General features: G+C 38.1%; 1 protein-coding gene across 22 annotated transcripts in view; it reads left to right on the plus strand.

Moving 5' to 3' along the window:
* NRIP1 (nuclear receptor interacting protein 1) overlaps nt 1-12,946 on the plus strand; it is a 109,150-nt gene that overhangs the window by 78,052 nt on the left and 18,152 nt on the right. For 7 of the 22 annotated variants that reach the window (XM_040566126.1, XM_040566142.1, XM_040566091.1 and 4 more), the window contains one exon: nt 6,698-6,746. The exons of 4 other annotated variants lie outside the window; for them this stretch is intronic. The gene's annotated coding sequence lies outside the window, so the exon portion shown is untranslated. Of the gene's footprint in view, nt 1-3,061; nt 3,152-5,244; nt 5,376-6,697; nt 6,747-7,478; nt 7,537-12,946 lie in introns of all 22 variants that reach the window. 11 more of the 22 variants (XR_005822275.1, XM_040566176.1, XM_040566166.1 and 8 more) reach the window with 5 other exon arrangements.

A 12,946-nucleotide genomic window follows, 5' to 3' on the forward strand; every position in this document is an offset into this window, starting at 1 on the left:
AGCAGTTCACAAGATAAAAGGAATTGGCCATATTTAACCAAGGTATTGAAAGTTAATTGCAGTGCTAATGCAGAAATGGTTAAATTGCATCTTAAATTCTGTATTGACATTTGTAGACTTTAACTAGTTAGTGGAAGGTTATGAGTTCTAAAGAAGGTGCTAAATAAATACAAGGCAATACTGCATTTCAATGCAATTAACTTTTGTTCATAAATAATTCAACCTGTGACTTTAAATAAATGATTAGAGGAAAAGAAAATGACATGCGATTAAATCCAAGTCCTTGAAAACATTTTAACAATCAGGATTGCTCTGACTGCTTTAAGACTTCTTGTAACTCTCTTTTTTTGTAGTAGTAGTAAATCCAGTTTTGGGAGTTGTGGTTTTATTCCCTCCCACCCCCCCCCCCAATCATTAGTGTATCAACGGAGATATGAGGTAGGCTCCTGAGCTCACAGTTAAGGGGAAAGATGGTGCGTGCTTTTGGTATCTTAGTTTTGCTAGTGCCATGGAATATGTCAGCATGGATAGCATGTGATTTGTCTGGGTTAGTTCTTTTAAATGGAAAGTAGAAGGCTGTCTGCAGAATTAAAACTTGTACTGCCAGCTTTACTGAATCAGCGTGCCTGAAAACACTAAAATCTGCATGACGGTTTCCAACTAAAACTTGTACTGGAGTGGACTGTTCTATTAGAAAGAACATATAAAATCATGTTTGAAAAACAGTCTTACTTACAGTGGAGGCAGGCAGTTGATTCCACCATTGGTTAACTGTGTAGCAAAGTCTTTCCTCTGGAGATATTTAATCAAGTATTAAGCTGGAGTTGATGCTTGAACACATCATCAAGTTGGGCAGATTTTAGAAGAGAATTCTAGTTTAGGCGCTTTTTGAAAGGTAGTTGTGCCCTCCTTGAGGCTGTGAAATGCCTGTTCCCCATCGCCACCCCCTGTCTTTCTGTTATCATGCTTTAGCACAGTAAAGAAAAGGAAGTTGAGGTGTTGCATAACTTTTCTAAGTAAACAGATTTTGTGTGCAGATATTGAAGGTAGTCTTAACTCAGTAAGTGCTGTAGCTACCAGATTCCTCTTAATGCTAAAGGCAGTTGTGTAATTAATGGCCTTGTGTACTGACCTGAGACTGCTGCTAAACCTCCTGAGGGAATTATTTTGTCTATCATGGTGGTTAACTTTCCCTGAAAATTAAGTGTTGCTGATACTCCGTCATGGTGATGAGGGAGGATTTTTCAAGGCCTGATGAAATAAACTCCAGCATTGTTTTTCCTGACTACTGGACAGAGCATCTGCAGCAACAGAATCAGTTTGAATGATTAAAGTGTAACCATTAATAAAAGCATGATCAGGGTTACTTGCAGGGGCAAGTGTGGTAAGATAAGGAAGTGCAAAACTGCACTTTAAAAAAACACTTTTTTTTTTTAAGATGTTCTCATTGTATAGTCATAGAAAGAATTGAGACTTGTTTCTGGCAGTAGCATGAATGCCCTGTTGCTATCATGGTAAATGATTTAGAACAGGCAAGATTAATAATCCTCTTCTTTGTTCAATCTATTCTACTGAAGCCATTTGGAAACCTTGGAGCTTATTAAAAGTTCCAACCATCTTTTGTCTTTTCTAACTTTTTTTTATGGATCTTTGCTTCTATAACATCAACCTTAGGTGGCACTGCCTATTAGCAGTTAGGGTTTGAAATACCGCTACTCCTCCCAAACTTGCATTTTTTGTGAAGCTGATGGCAGTTACTTGATGTATTTTCTCACCCTCTGGGAAAGGGTTAAGTATGGCAGGTATCTGCAAGTTCTAAAAATGAATAACCACAGTAACTAAGTTTTTTAGTAGGCTTGGTCAATTTGGAAACTTCTGATTTGAATACAACTCTAAGATCAATTTAAAATGTCCTTTGAAGCCACTCTTGCCGGCTCCAGAGCTGAAATTTGAGCTTCTAAGAACTCAAAAGGAAACATGTTCGTGTTTATTTTTAAGAGGTGAATATACTTCCTATCCTTTTGGCTCTGTTTAAATGGGAGGCAAACGCGTTTCTGCAGGCTTAGTTCTAGTTACTGATGCAACATTCACAGGATCATCTCGGTCAAATGTGGCAGAATTCAGGGTTCCAGGACCTGGGCACCACTGAGCAGTTCAGCAGCTCTGAGAAAAGCCACCTATGTGAATTCACTTTTGCTCCTTCAGCTTCACTCACCTTTCCTTTGTAGCTCCACTTTGAGCATGGACTACTGGAGTTCTGTTTATACATTTGTGTATGTGTGGATGAATTCACAAACTGTGTCTAATCCGTCCTAGCAATCCAAAGCTGAATGTATTGCAGCTGAATTAGACCACTAAAAAGCAGACTTTGACAGCTTTCTAAAGCAAGGAAATAAAAATGGATCTATCCTGAAAGGAAGTGTTTAAGTATGTGTATACACATTTATACATGCTTTTTATCCAGAAGCAAGGACCTTTCAAAACGGACTTCATTGTTCTTGGGTAGGAAAGAGGCTGAAAGTGGACAGTGGATGAGAAGATCCACTGCTGCAAAACTCTCTGCTGTGCAGTGGTCCTTCCAGTTCCAATAAACTCAATAGGCTCTGGCCAGCTCATTAGGGCTGTTTCAGCATGGCAGATCAGCTAGAAAGAGTTAAAAAAAAAAAAAAAAAAAAAAGGAAAAAATGGGGAAATGCATGTTATTTGTAAGGTGTTCTGTTTTTTACAAAAACAGAATAACACTTTTCTTGCAATTTTAATAGTGCCCAATAGCCTCCAACATGGCTTAGATGCATACAGTGCACATGATCGGGGTCTGGGTGAACAACAATGGAGAGAAATTACTATGATCAGTGTGCAATGAGCGGCAGCAATCTAATATTGGATATTTAGGTGTCAGATTGAAATAGGTCTTTGGTAGCTGAAATACTTCTTCATTTTTATTATTATTATTATTTGCTTGTGGTTTTTTTATGATCTAACTACATGTATAAATAATATGGAATTGAATTTCTTTAGTTCACGGAAGTCTTAAATAGCTTGAGATTTTCTTCTTTTCCAGACTCATGTAGTGGATGGATAGCTTATGAAAATCTGTTCTACAGTTAGGATGCTTCTTTATTATCTGCAGCTTGGTGGTGGAGTATACCAGGTTTGTTTTTTATTATGGAGTTTTTAAATTGTGGTTGTATGTTTCATTAAGGAAAAACAAGCTGCTCAGGATGTTCTGCTTCAGACACTTTCTTCTTCTCAGCTGGTTTACCTGTGACTATTATTTGGAGAATTTTTTCATTTCATGGAAGGGTAGTTCAGATGCACGTTTCGTGTAATTTGTAAGTATGGACTCTTGCACAGTTAAAGCTGACAGTACAGACAATGGAGGAAAAAGTCTTTTATCAACAGTCTCGTGCTTCTAAGAGCATTTCTTGTGTTCTGCAAGGCTTATGAAGTCACTATGTCAAAAGGTTTTTGTAGCGTTCAGCTAGTCACGATGGAGTGCAAACCAATTTGGAATTAAAAATGGCTGGATGAGTTTTACTATGCAAAAATTAAACTCAATCAAATCTGCTAGTCAAAGAGAAATGTTTAACAAGAGCAGTTTTAGTGGCATTGCTTGGAGCAACAAAAAATGTTACTTGAATATCTCCATGGAATAGTCTGGTTTTTGGATGTGCAAAGCTGTTGTAAATACTATTACTTTTCACGTGATTGATAACTGTGAGGATCATGCTTGCTCTTTGACAATATCTATTTGCTTTAAAGAAAGGTAATCAAAGGTGAATAAAAATAACTCGTGGAAAAAATTGATGTGTTTTCAGTACTGTGTTCAGATGTGTGAGCAAAAAGGCACATGCTGTTGTTCCATGTTCTTTTGAATGGCTCATATTTATTGGGCAGCTGACAAAACAATTTGCATTCAGTATACATTTTGCTTCTCACATGTAGAAGCAAATTAAAAAAAGTGTTTAGTCTAAAATTTTCTTTTTGGATTTTTTTCCAAATATGAATTGATTCATTTGGTCTGAGTGGTGATTTAACAGGTAGTAACTTACTGATTCTACCCTCATCTGCCTTCCCTTTCTCAGCAGCAGATTATGGAGTCAAGATGTTTTAGATCTTTCAATCCTTCCTCCTGTTCTGTTAGTCAAGATCAGAATAAAACTAATGCTAACATCTGAAGATTTTGACTTTTCATCTGTATGCATTGCACCACAGTGTTCACTGCAGTTCAGTGGAAACACTTTCTACAATGGTGAAGAAATGCGTCTGATATTTTAGGAACTAAGCTACCTAGAATTTCACCTCTGGCTTTATATTTTTAATGAAATGGGCTGCTGCTTTCTTTCTGCAGCCTGCAGTATCCTATGTAATCTTGTTCCTGCTCTTCTTTTTCTTACTGTTCAGGACACTGCTTGTGAGACAGCTTCCCAGGTAGCTTGGATAACATCTATGCCTTCACTTAACTGTTGCCGCTTTTCTTCCTTAAATCTACTTTTTTTCCTTACAAACCTTCTTTTCTGCTTAGTTATGCCGGTATCTGGTCTTAGTTTGTAATCTCTTTGGGGTTATAGTCTGAATTTATGGGAATATAAAATGTTTTACAATAGTAATTATGCCAGACAGTGTATCCCAGCAAATGTCAAGCACAGACAGACTTGTTCTCATAAACCTGGCAGAATATAAAGAAGGCAAGTGAAATTGGCATCCCAGTAGGTTATTCTTGGTAAGCCAAACTGTTCACCTTCAGAAGTGCTACAAGCGATACTCTGGTTTACATGATTTAGTAGAGAGACACCAAAGGGACTTTGGAAGGAAGTCAGGTTAAGTTTTATTAGCAGCAAATCTGAAATCTGAGCTAGACCCAGTAAATCCAATCTCTCTGATTTAAGCAGTGGAAGGAGAAAATATGTTCAGGAAAAAAAAAGGGGGCGCGGGAGATGAACTCACAGAATGTAAGTCTGCTGTTTGGGCTCAGAAGGTTATTTTATTAAGGCAGCCGAGACAGAAAGCTTCCTTTGTTTCACTGAATGTGGTCTGGGTTTATGTTTAACCGCTCCCTGGGACAGGTACTTTCTCTGCTTTCAAGTTCCTCCTCAAAAATTTCCTTGTTCATGTTGTTTTTGGCACCATTTGCTGTCATGATTAAAATAAATAAATAAGTAAATGTTGTCATTCTGAAAGTAAGTTTTTCTAGGAGCAGTGTTTCCTTTCCTCATCTGGTCTTTCTGGTCTGTCTTTGACCAGTGCTCTCTGAAGTGAAAACAGCTTGCAACAGGGCAGGGGGATTTTCATTTTGCCAGCTAGGGAAGGGAAAGAGCTCTTGCTGCTAACTCCTTTTAAGATCAGCAGCTCAAGAGAATGGGAGCCCTTTCATGGTAAATTTTAGCCCTTCTGTACCCTTTCCTCCTTATCATTCCTATTTTGGTGTGTTGATATTTTTCTGTCTTACTCTTCCCTTCCCTTCCAATCACATGTGGTAAAAAGAAAGCTATCAAGTGCATTGAAACATTGCTGCATTGTTACAGCAACATGTATGGTTATACTGCTGCAAAAAACAATACAGGCATTTACTTCTTTTCTTCTCTCCTAAGGAAGGGAAAACACTTATTCTGGAGGCCAGGCTTGCTCTAAGGCTTTATCTAGCTGTTGTCCAGCTGAACTCAAATTATTCATACTCTCAGCATCTCATGGGTGAAGATGTATTGATTTTAAACTTGGTATAGACTATGATGAAGGAAAGAGGACAAATAGTAGGGTGTGAATCTCTGAAGGAAGGCAAGCAACATACATCATCTGTGTTTTGGCATGTGGTTTTCCTGGAGGTATTTTGGTGGATTTGGATTAATTTTTGCTATGATGACTTACTGTTGTTGAGAGTAAGCCTCAAGATTGTAGCTGATTTTTGTCTGGGGAGCAGTGCAGGAGCATAATGGAATTTCCTGTGTGAAAGGTACCTGTATATTTCGATTAAAATGGGTGTTTGTGGAAACGAGAAGAAGGAAGAGGGATGCAATAAGTGGTTAGGCTATGTGGGTAGAAATGAAAGAGTTATTAATGTATGTATAACTTGGATGATAAATTTTAAACCTCATCTAAAGCAAGAGAAAAACAATTGAAGTGAAGGGTTATACAGTCAGTGTGTGTTGAGGGGAAGGATTACAGTAACAGCTGTGCTTTGTGTGGTGCGGAAGGGTTGCTGGATGTTTGTAATGTGGAATTGTAGGGATTTGAGAGAAAGCTGAATGAAAGTAACTTAAGGAAGAGACAAGTAAAACTTTAGAAAAGCAGAATACGTCTTTTTTTTTTTTAAGTCATCATGAGTAAGTGGATAGCAGGAATGTCAGAATAATAATAATCTCCTCTTAATAACTTTTTTTGGGGACAAAATGGATAATATTAATGAGGTGAGGAGACCCATCCCCTCTATGTCACGCTACCTTTAATGCTACCTTTATCACCTTGTTCAGCTCTTATACAGTGGTCAAGCTCTGTTATTGTCAGAAACTGACCACAAGCATAACCAGCTTTAGGGGGAAACTATTTTAGTCTAGCCTGTTGATGCGTTCTTAAGTAAGATAGTCTTCCTTTCATGGGCTAATAGTGAACTAACAGAATGACTTTACTGTTAAAGCGGAAATAAAATTGTTTTCCATCTTCATTTTCCACATCCTGATTCTAATGTATTTATTTTTGGCAGGGTGGAGTGAAAAGCAGATTCACAAAGTTCCAGCATTGACACTTTCAAGGTATGAGTTTCTGTCCATGAACTTAAGAAGTTTTTTTACACTGTATTTTTTTCATCTCAGGCATGGATTCGTAACTATATCTAATTCACACAAGCTTTAGACCTTTTCCCTCCTAAGAATTCTGAGTCAGATGATGGTTTATTTCACATGCCTAGATAGTCCTTGATCTCTTTCTCGTGAGATTGTTAGCTTGGCACCCTATTCAGCAATCTGCTAGAAGTATCCTGGGAAGCTAAAGACCTCATCACCTGACCACCAGAACTTCTCGCCTTTTCTTGACAAATGGATTTTAAATTGTATGCTTTTAGGGTATAAATACTGTTTGAGACAAGTGGCAGCTGCTCCCCTCCTATCCCTACTGGTCTTTCTTTGTTGCGCAGTTTGGCTTGCACCTCAGCTGTCCAGCATGATTCACTTCTGCATTAATTTGGTATCTGTGAGTCATCTTGCAGTCCTGTTAGGTTCTGCAGGTATGTATGAACCTGAACTGCTGTTGAAAGATACCAGGTTGATGTAATCTTCAATGAAGTTCTTTGGTATTATTCATTGACCAAATTTAGCAATGGAGGTTGAACAAAAACCTCTAGCTTTATGGCAGGATTCTTATAAATGCTCTTTTAAAAAAAATATATATATATATTTATATTACAGGCTAGTAAGAACATGTGCAGCCAATGAAACTTATCAGTTATATTCAGTTCACTGACAATGCCTTACTATCTGTTGATCCAGAAAACACCGGAGTTACTTATTGATGCTGGTATATTGAGCTGGGAAACGATTCTGCAAGGTACGTCAAGGAAAGACGGCTTTGTGTAACACAAAGGATTGTGACCCTTCAGCCATGCTCAGATCTTGACCAGGGCAGATTAAGCTGCAAATAGTATCTAGCCTGCTTGGCTGAATTGATAGAGCTGTGGGTTTGGATACTAACTGTTAGATAACGACTTCACTACATAACGCATAGTTTATGATAACTTGAAGATTTGTGTTTATTTACTAGGTTCATGACAGAGTTCTCTTGTTTTGTGAAAATTTTCTTCTCTCTGCACTTTATCAACAGACATTAAGTAAACATACTAAAACTCTAATTACAATTTTGAGATATTCCCGTGTTGTTCTCCATCCCTGCCCTCAAAACTGAGAAGGTTTACAGAAGGGGATTTATTACCCAGCTCCCATTGTCTTTCATTGTTACCACTAGCTTTTTTTGTTAGATGATGAATTGGTATCAGACTTCCAGCTTGTGAGATACCAGATCACTTGTTATGGTTGGTGTGTGTTGAACAACTTAAGGAACAGGCAAGCTGGAATAATCAACCTTGCGGGTCTAGTTTGGAAAAGGAAATCTTAACTGGTTATAGTAGGAAAAATATTCGAATCTTCAATGTGAAACAGTTTGCATTAACTTTTAGAGCTTCAACTTTATTAGTCAGGATTCTTAAACTGGTGGTCTGTTACTGTTTTTCAGTGTGGTATATATCCATCTATCCAGGTGCCTAATTCTGCAACATTAATGTATGTTGCATAAAATTTAATGTTTCTCTGATGCATGAATTGGTATATGTACATAATCTTTCCATTATTTTGATGCCCTATAAAGATTAAAAAACAAACAACAACAACAAAAAAACAACAAACACAGACCTAAGATCTAATTTATTAGTAAAAATAAATAGGTAAAAAGAAAATGCCGAGGAGTTACTATTAAACCATTCATCTAACTGACATTTTGAATATTTTAAAATACTTCTTGATTCGATGTTTTGCATGTAAACACAATATTTTCTTTCTTTAAAAATAAAATTAAAATAGTACCTTTGCAAAATCAGTCATGAGCAGCCAGCCATTGCTTCAAGATAATCCGTTCTCGTGGACTACTTTACTGCTGAATTGATCAGAAACACTTTCTTCTTTGTGATAGCTGACATATTTGTTTTTGTTCTATTGGCTAGTCATTCATTGTAGTTTGTCATTACCATCTTTTAAAAGGCAGCACACTCAAGATGGCCTATATTTACATTTTTAGGCTCTCAGCTGAGTGCTATGGTTTTGCCTATTAGGATTCTCTGAATAGAAATAAAATTGTGTTTTGGGCATTCTCTTTATGTTGTCACAGTAATAAAAACTCAAAATAGTCACTGCCCATTGACAGCAGTGTACAAAATCCCTTTGACTTGAAAACAACGGGGTTTGATCCCAAATTGAGAAGTAGCTGAAGCCCCCTGCTCCTGCAGAGGATGTAGCATGTGAACTTTTATTTAACAAGAGGAAAAAAAGTGCTGCTGACTTGTTTTAGTTATAATTTTATTTGATCTGGTTATAATGATTAAAGAAAGTTTTTATAACATAAGCATTAGAGGAGACCTAATGTGATACTGAACCAGCAATTGTTCCCAGTAATATAGCTCAATTAAAGTAAAATAAATAAATAAATAAATGTTGTGCATTAGAATTTTTGTGCTTGTAAACTTAAGCTATTAGGCTCCAGGTAGACTTGGTTTAAAGTGTCAGATAAATACTACATATGAACTAATGTGTTTCTTTAAATATTTTTGGTTGTGAAATGTCCTGTATATTTTTCATGTGTGTTTCTTTCTCGACAAGTGAGAGAAAGCAGCTGACTATTTGCAGATGTTGAATGAACCTCTGGTACCTTTGATCTTGAATCATAATCATTGCCCGATTTATTTCATAGAATCGTAGTATGGTTTGTGTTGGAAGGGACCTTAAAGATCATTTAATTCCAAGCCCCCTGACATAGGTAGGGACACCTTCCACTAAACCAGGTTGCTCAAAGCTCCATCCAACCTGGCCTTGAACACCTCCAGGGATGGGGCATCCACAGCTTCTCTGGGCAGCCTGTTCCAGGGCCTCACCACCCTCAGAGTAAACAACTTCTTCCTAATGTCTAATCTAAATCAACCCTTTTTTGTTTAAAGCCATTACCCCTTGTCCTATCCCTACACTACCTGATAGAGAAATAGATACCCCAGGCTTTCCTGTAGGCCCCCTTTAGGTATTGGAAAGTCTCTATAAGGTCTCCCTGGAGCCTTCTCTTCTCCAGACTAAACAGCTCCAGCTCAGTCAACCTGTCTTCATAGGAGGGGTGCTCCAGCCCCTTGATCATCCCTGTGGACCTCCTCTGGACTTGTTCTAATATGTCCATGTCCTTTTTTTGCTGGGGGGCCCAGAGGTGAACTCAGGACTCCAGATGGGATCTTACAAGAGTAGAGCATGGAGAGAATCACCTCCCTTGACCTGCTGGCCACACTGCTTTTGATGCAGCCCAGGATATGGTTGGTTTTTGGTCTGCAAGTGCACGTTGCCAGCTCATGTTGAGCTTCTCATCAACAAACACCCCCAAGTCATTCTCTTCAAGGCTGCTCTCAGTCCATTCTCTGTTCAGTTTGTATTTGTGATCAGGATTATCCTGGCCCAGATGTAGGACCCTGCACTTGGCCTTGTTGAACTTCATGAGGTTCCCACAGGCCCACCTCTCAAGCCTGTCCAGGCCCCTCTGGATGGCATCCCTTCCCTTCATTTGGACATTGAGCCACTGAATGCAGCTCTTCAAGTGCAACCATCCAGCCAGTTCCTTACCCATCAAGTGGTCCATCAGTCAAATCCATGTCTCTCCAATTTAGAGACAAGGATTTCATGGGGGACAGTGTCAAATGCTTTGCACAAGTCCAGGTAGATGATGTCAGTTGCTCTTCACCTATCCACTAATGCTGTAACCCCATCGTAGAAGGACACCAGATTTATTTTTCTTTATAACATTTCAATGCATTGAGAAAGTTTCTCAAAACTTTTACAGAATAGGAAAGATAAAAATTCCATTTAAAAAACAAACAAACCCCACTTTTCTCCCATTTTGCTCAAAGGGGATAGAAAAGGGTTAGCAGAATTGCATTGCCCTGAGGTCTAAAACCTAGCTCAGTTTGATCTTAAACCAGTGACTGTTTTAAGATCTCATGAATCAGTATCAGAGCTAAAAACACCTATACTGTTGTGCTGAGAAGCTCGCATGCAAGGCTTCAGGAGTGATTTGTGCGTCTGCAGTAGCTCAGGCAATACTATAGCTGGAAGGAGTGACAATCTAACTCACGTGAAGGATGTTATTAAAAAGGAGCAGTCTTCTTAGCTGGCATTATTTTTCTTGCCCTTTTCCTTTAAGGCCTATTCATTAGTAACTGAGCCAACCCAATCAAACAGGTAGAGTGCTACAAATGTAATATCTGTACAAAAATTAGACTGAGAAAAATCAGTAAACAAATCTTGAAACAGAAACGAGATGAAGATGGATGTCAAATGACAAAGGTTTTACTGGTGATGCCTGAGAGTCCCACATATGAGTTAAACAGGTTAGCCCAAATGAGTTCCAACGAAAGCTTTATACCAACACGAACAGTCCTATTTATAGACATAGCACTCTGTCTAAATATAAACTGCTCCCAGTCATGTCTAGACTAACATCGGAGCTGCTGGTGTTGAAAGTGGAGACTCAGAGTACAAGCCATCCTGTTCTTCAGATTGCTAGTTATAATGTAGTTACAGAAACTTTGTGATGGTGTTACATGTTTGAACATTATGACATTGTGTTCCTCAAGACTCCTCATCTTTCTTCTGTTTGTGTCAGAAGGTGTGTCTGGTGGACATGACCTGTACAATAATTATTTATCAGCATGTGGTTAAAGGTTTGTGAACGTATTACTGAGTGGGTGAATGGATGGATAGATCTGTAAATGACCTCCATTGCTAACTATTTTCAGCTGCTGAGTTTTAATGAGTCTTTCAACTGTTGCTACTGTGTTTAATCTGCTCACTTACTCAGTGTTCAGTATTAAAGCAGCTTTCTAAGAGGCAAATGTCCTGATTACAGAAGAGGTTAGTTTGATTGTATTCTGCAGGGACCTTATGTTACAAGGTTCTTTTTTTTTAATTGAAAAATATATGCTGTGCTCACAGCTAGCTAGGATAGATGAGCGAGTGTTGTGTTTGGGAGTGCACATCCAAATATACAATTGCTGTATTAAGTTAAGTAACTCAGAGTTATAAACTTGAGAATCTTATTCTTTAGCAGTGGTGTTACTACAATGTCCTATACTTCTGAGAGGGTTCTCCTTTCAAATTTATGATTTAATATGTGTTAAATAGAGTGAAAAAAGATGGCAAAAAGTGGTGTCTTCCACTTTGTTTTCATTTAACATAAGAGCTGTTCCTTAGTTTATTTGATACCCCGCCTAACATCTCTTGTTAACATAAATAAGCCCAGGTCAGCTGCTCTTAAAGGTGGGGAATACTTAAAACATGTAATGCACCAATGTGAAGAAAATGTGGTATTTCTGGTAAGCATACTAAATAAATAAATAATTCAGGAGCTTTGATCAAATGCCAGCTCTTACATCAGTCCTCTTTGTAATCTTTCTTGCTGATCTGTGACCTTGACCTTGTGTTTGTGTTTGTAGGTCAAATCTATTTTTGGGATGGACAAACTAAGTTCAGTTTAATAGGATTTATACTGCGGCTTCAGGGGATGTCTCACTATAATATAAAAATAAAAGTAATTTGAATTACTTTCAGTGAACTTTTCAAATTTCACAGTGACTGAAAAGAACGCATTGGAGATATGCATATATATATATATATATATATATATATATATAAAATTCTGTTCAGGAGATGCTTCTTAAAGGCATCTTCATCTGACTAGTGAACTCTTCAGTGTTCAGTAGAGACATTCTGCCTGGAGATGGTGGTTTCCATCTAGAGAATCTCATGAGTGGCAATACTCTGTTTGCTTTCATTTGACAAAAGTGTGGTTTGGCACTTATAGACGTAGGTCCTGTCCTTTGTCCTTCCCCACACCACTCCAGCAGTCACACATCCTCACATGGAGAACTGTGAAACAACCAGTCAACAGCTTCTTTGGGGTTCACTTTGGTGTCAATGAGGTCCTTAGTCCTGCTTGTCCTGTAGGAGCTTTTTATAGGAATATGTGTCAATGTAAGGAAGGGAGTAGGAGCAAGCAGCTGAAAATTTATAGAGCAAGACAACACTACATGTTTTGGCAGTAGCTTCATGGTTAAATCAGACAAATTCCTGTGGAACCATGTTTTTGTATGCCTTTAAATGTGCAGCTTCTGAACTAGTCTGTTTTATTTATTAGAGTTCTTCATGGTGACTGAGGTTGACTT

Source organism: Cygnus olor, chromosome 1 (genome assembly GCF_009769625.2).
Source record: "Cygnus olor isolate bCygOlo1 chromosome 1, bCygOlo1.pri.v2, whole genome shotgun sequence".
NCBI lineage: Eukaryota > Metazoa > Chordata > Aves > Anseriformes > Anatidae > Cygnus > Cygnus olor.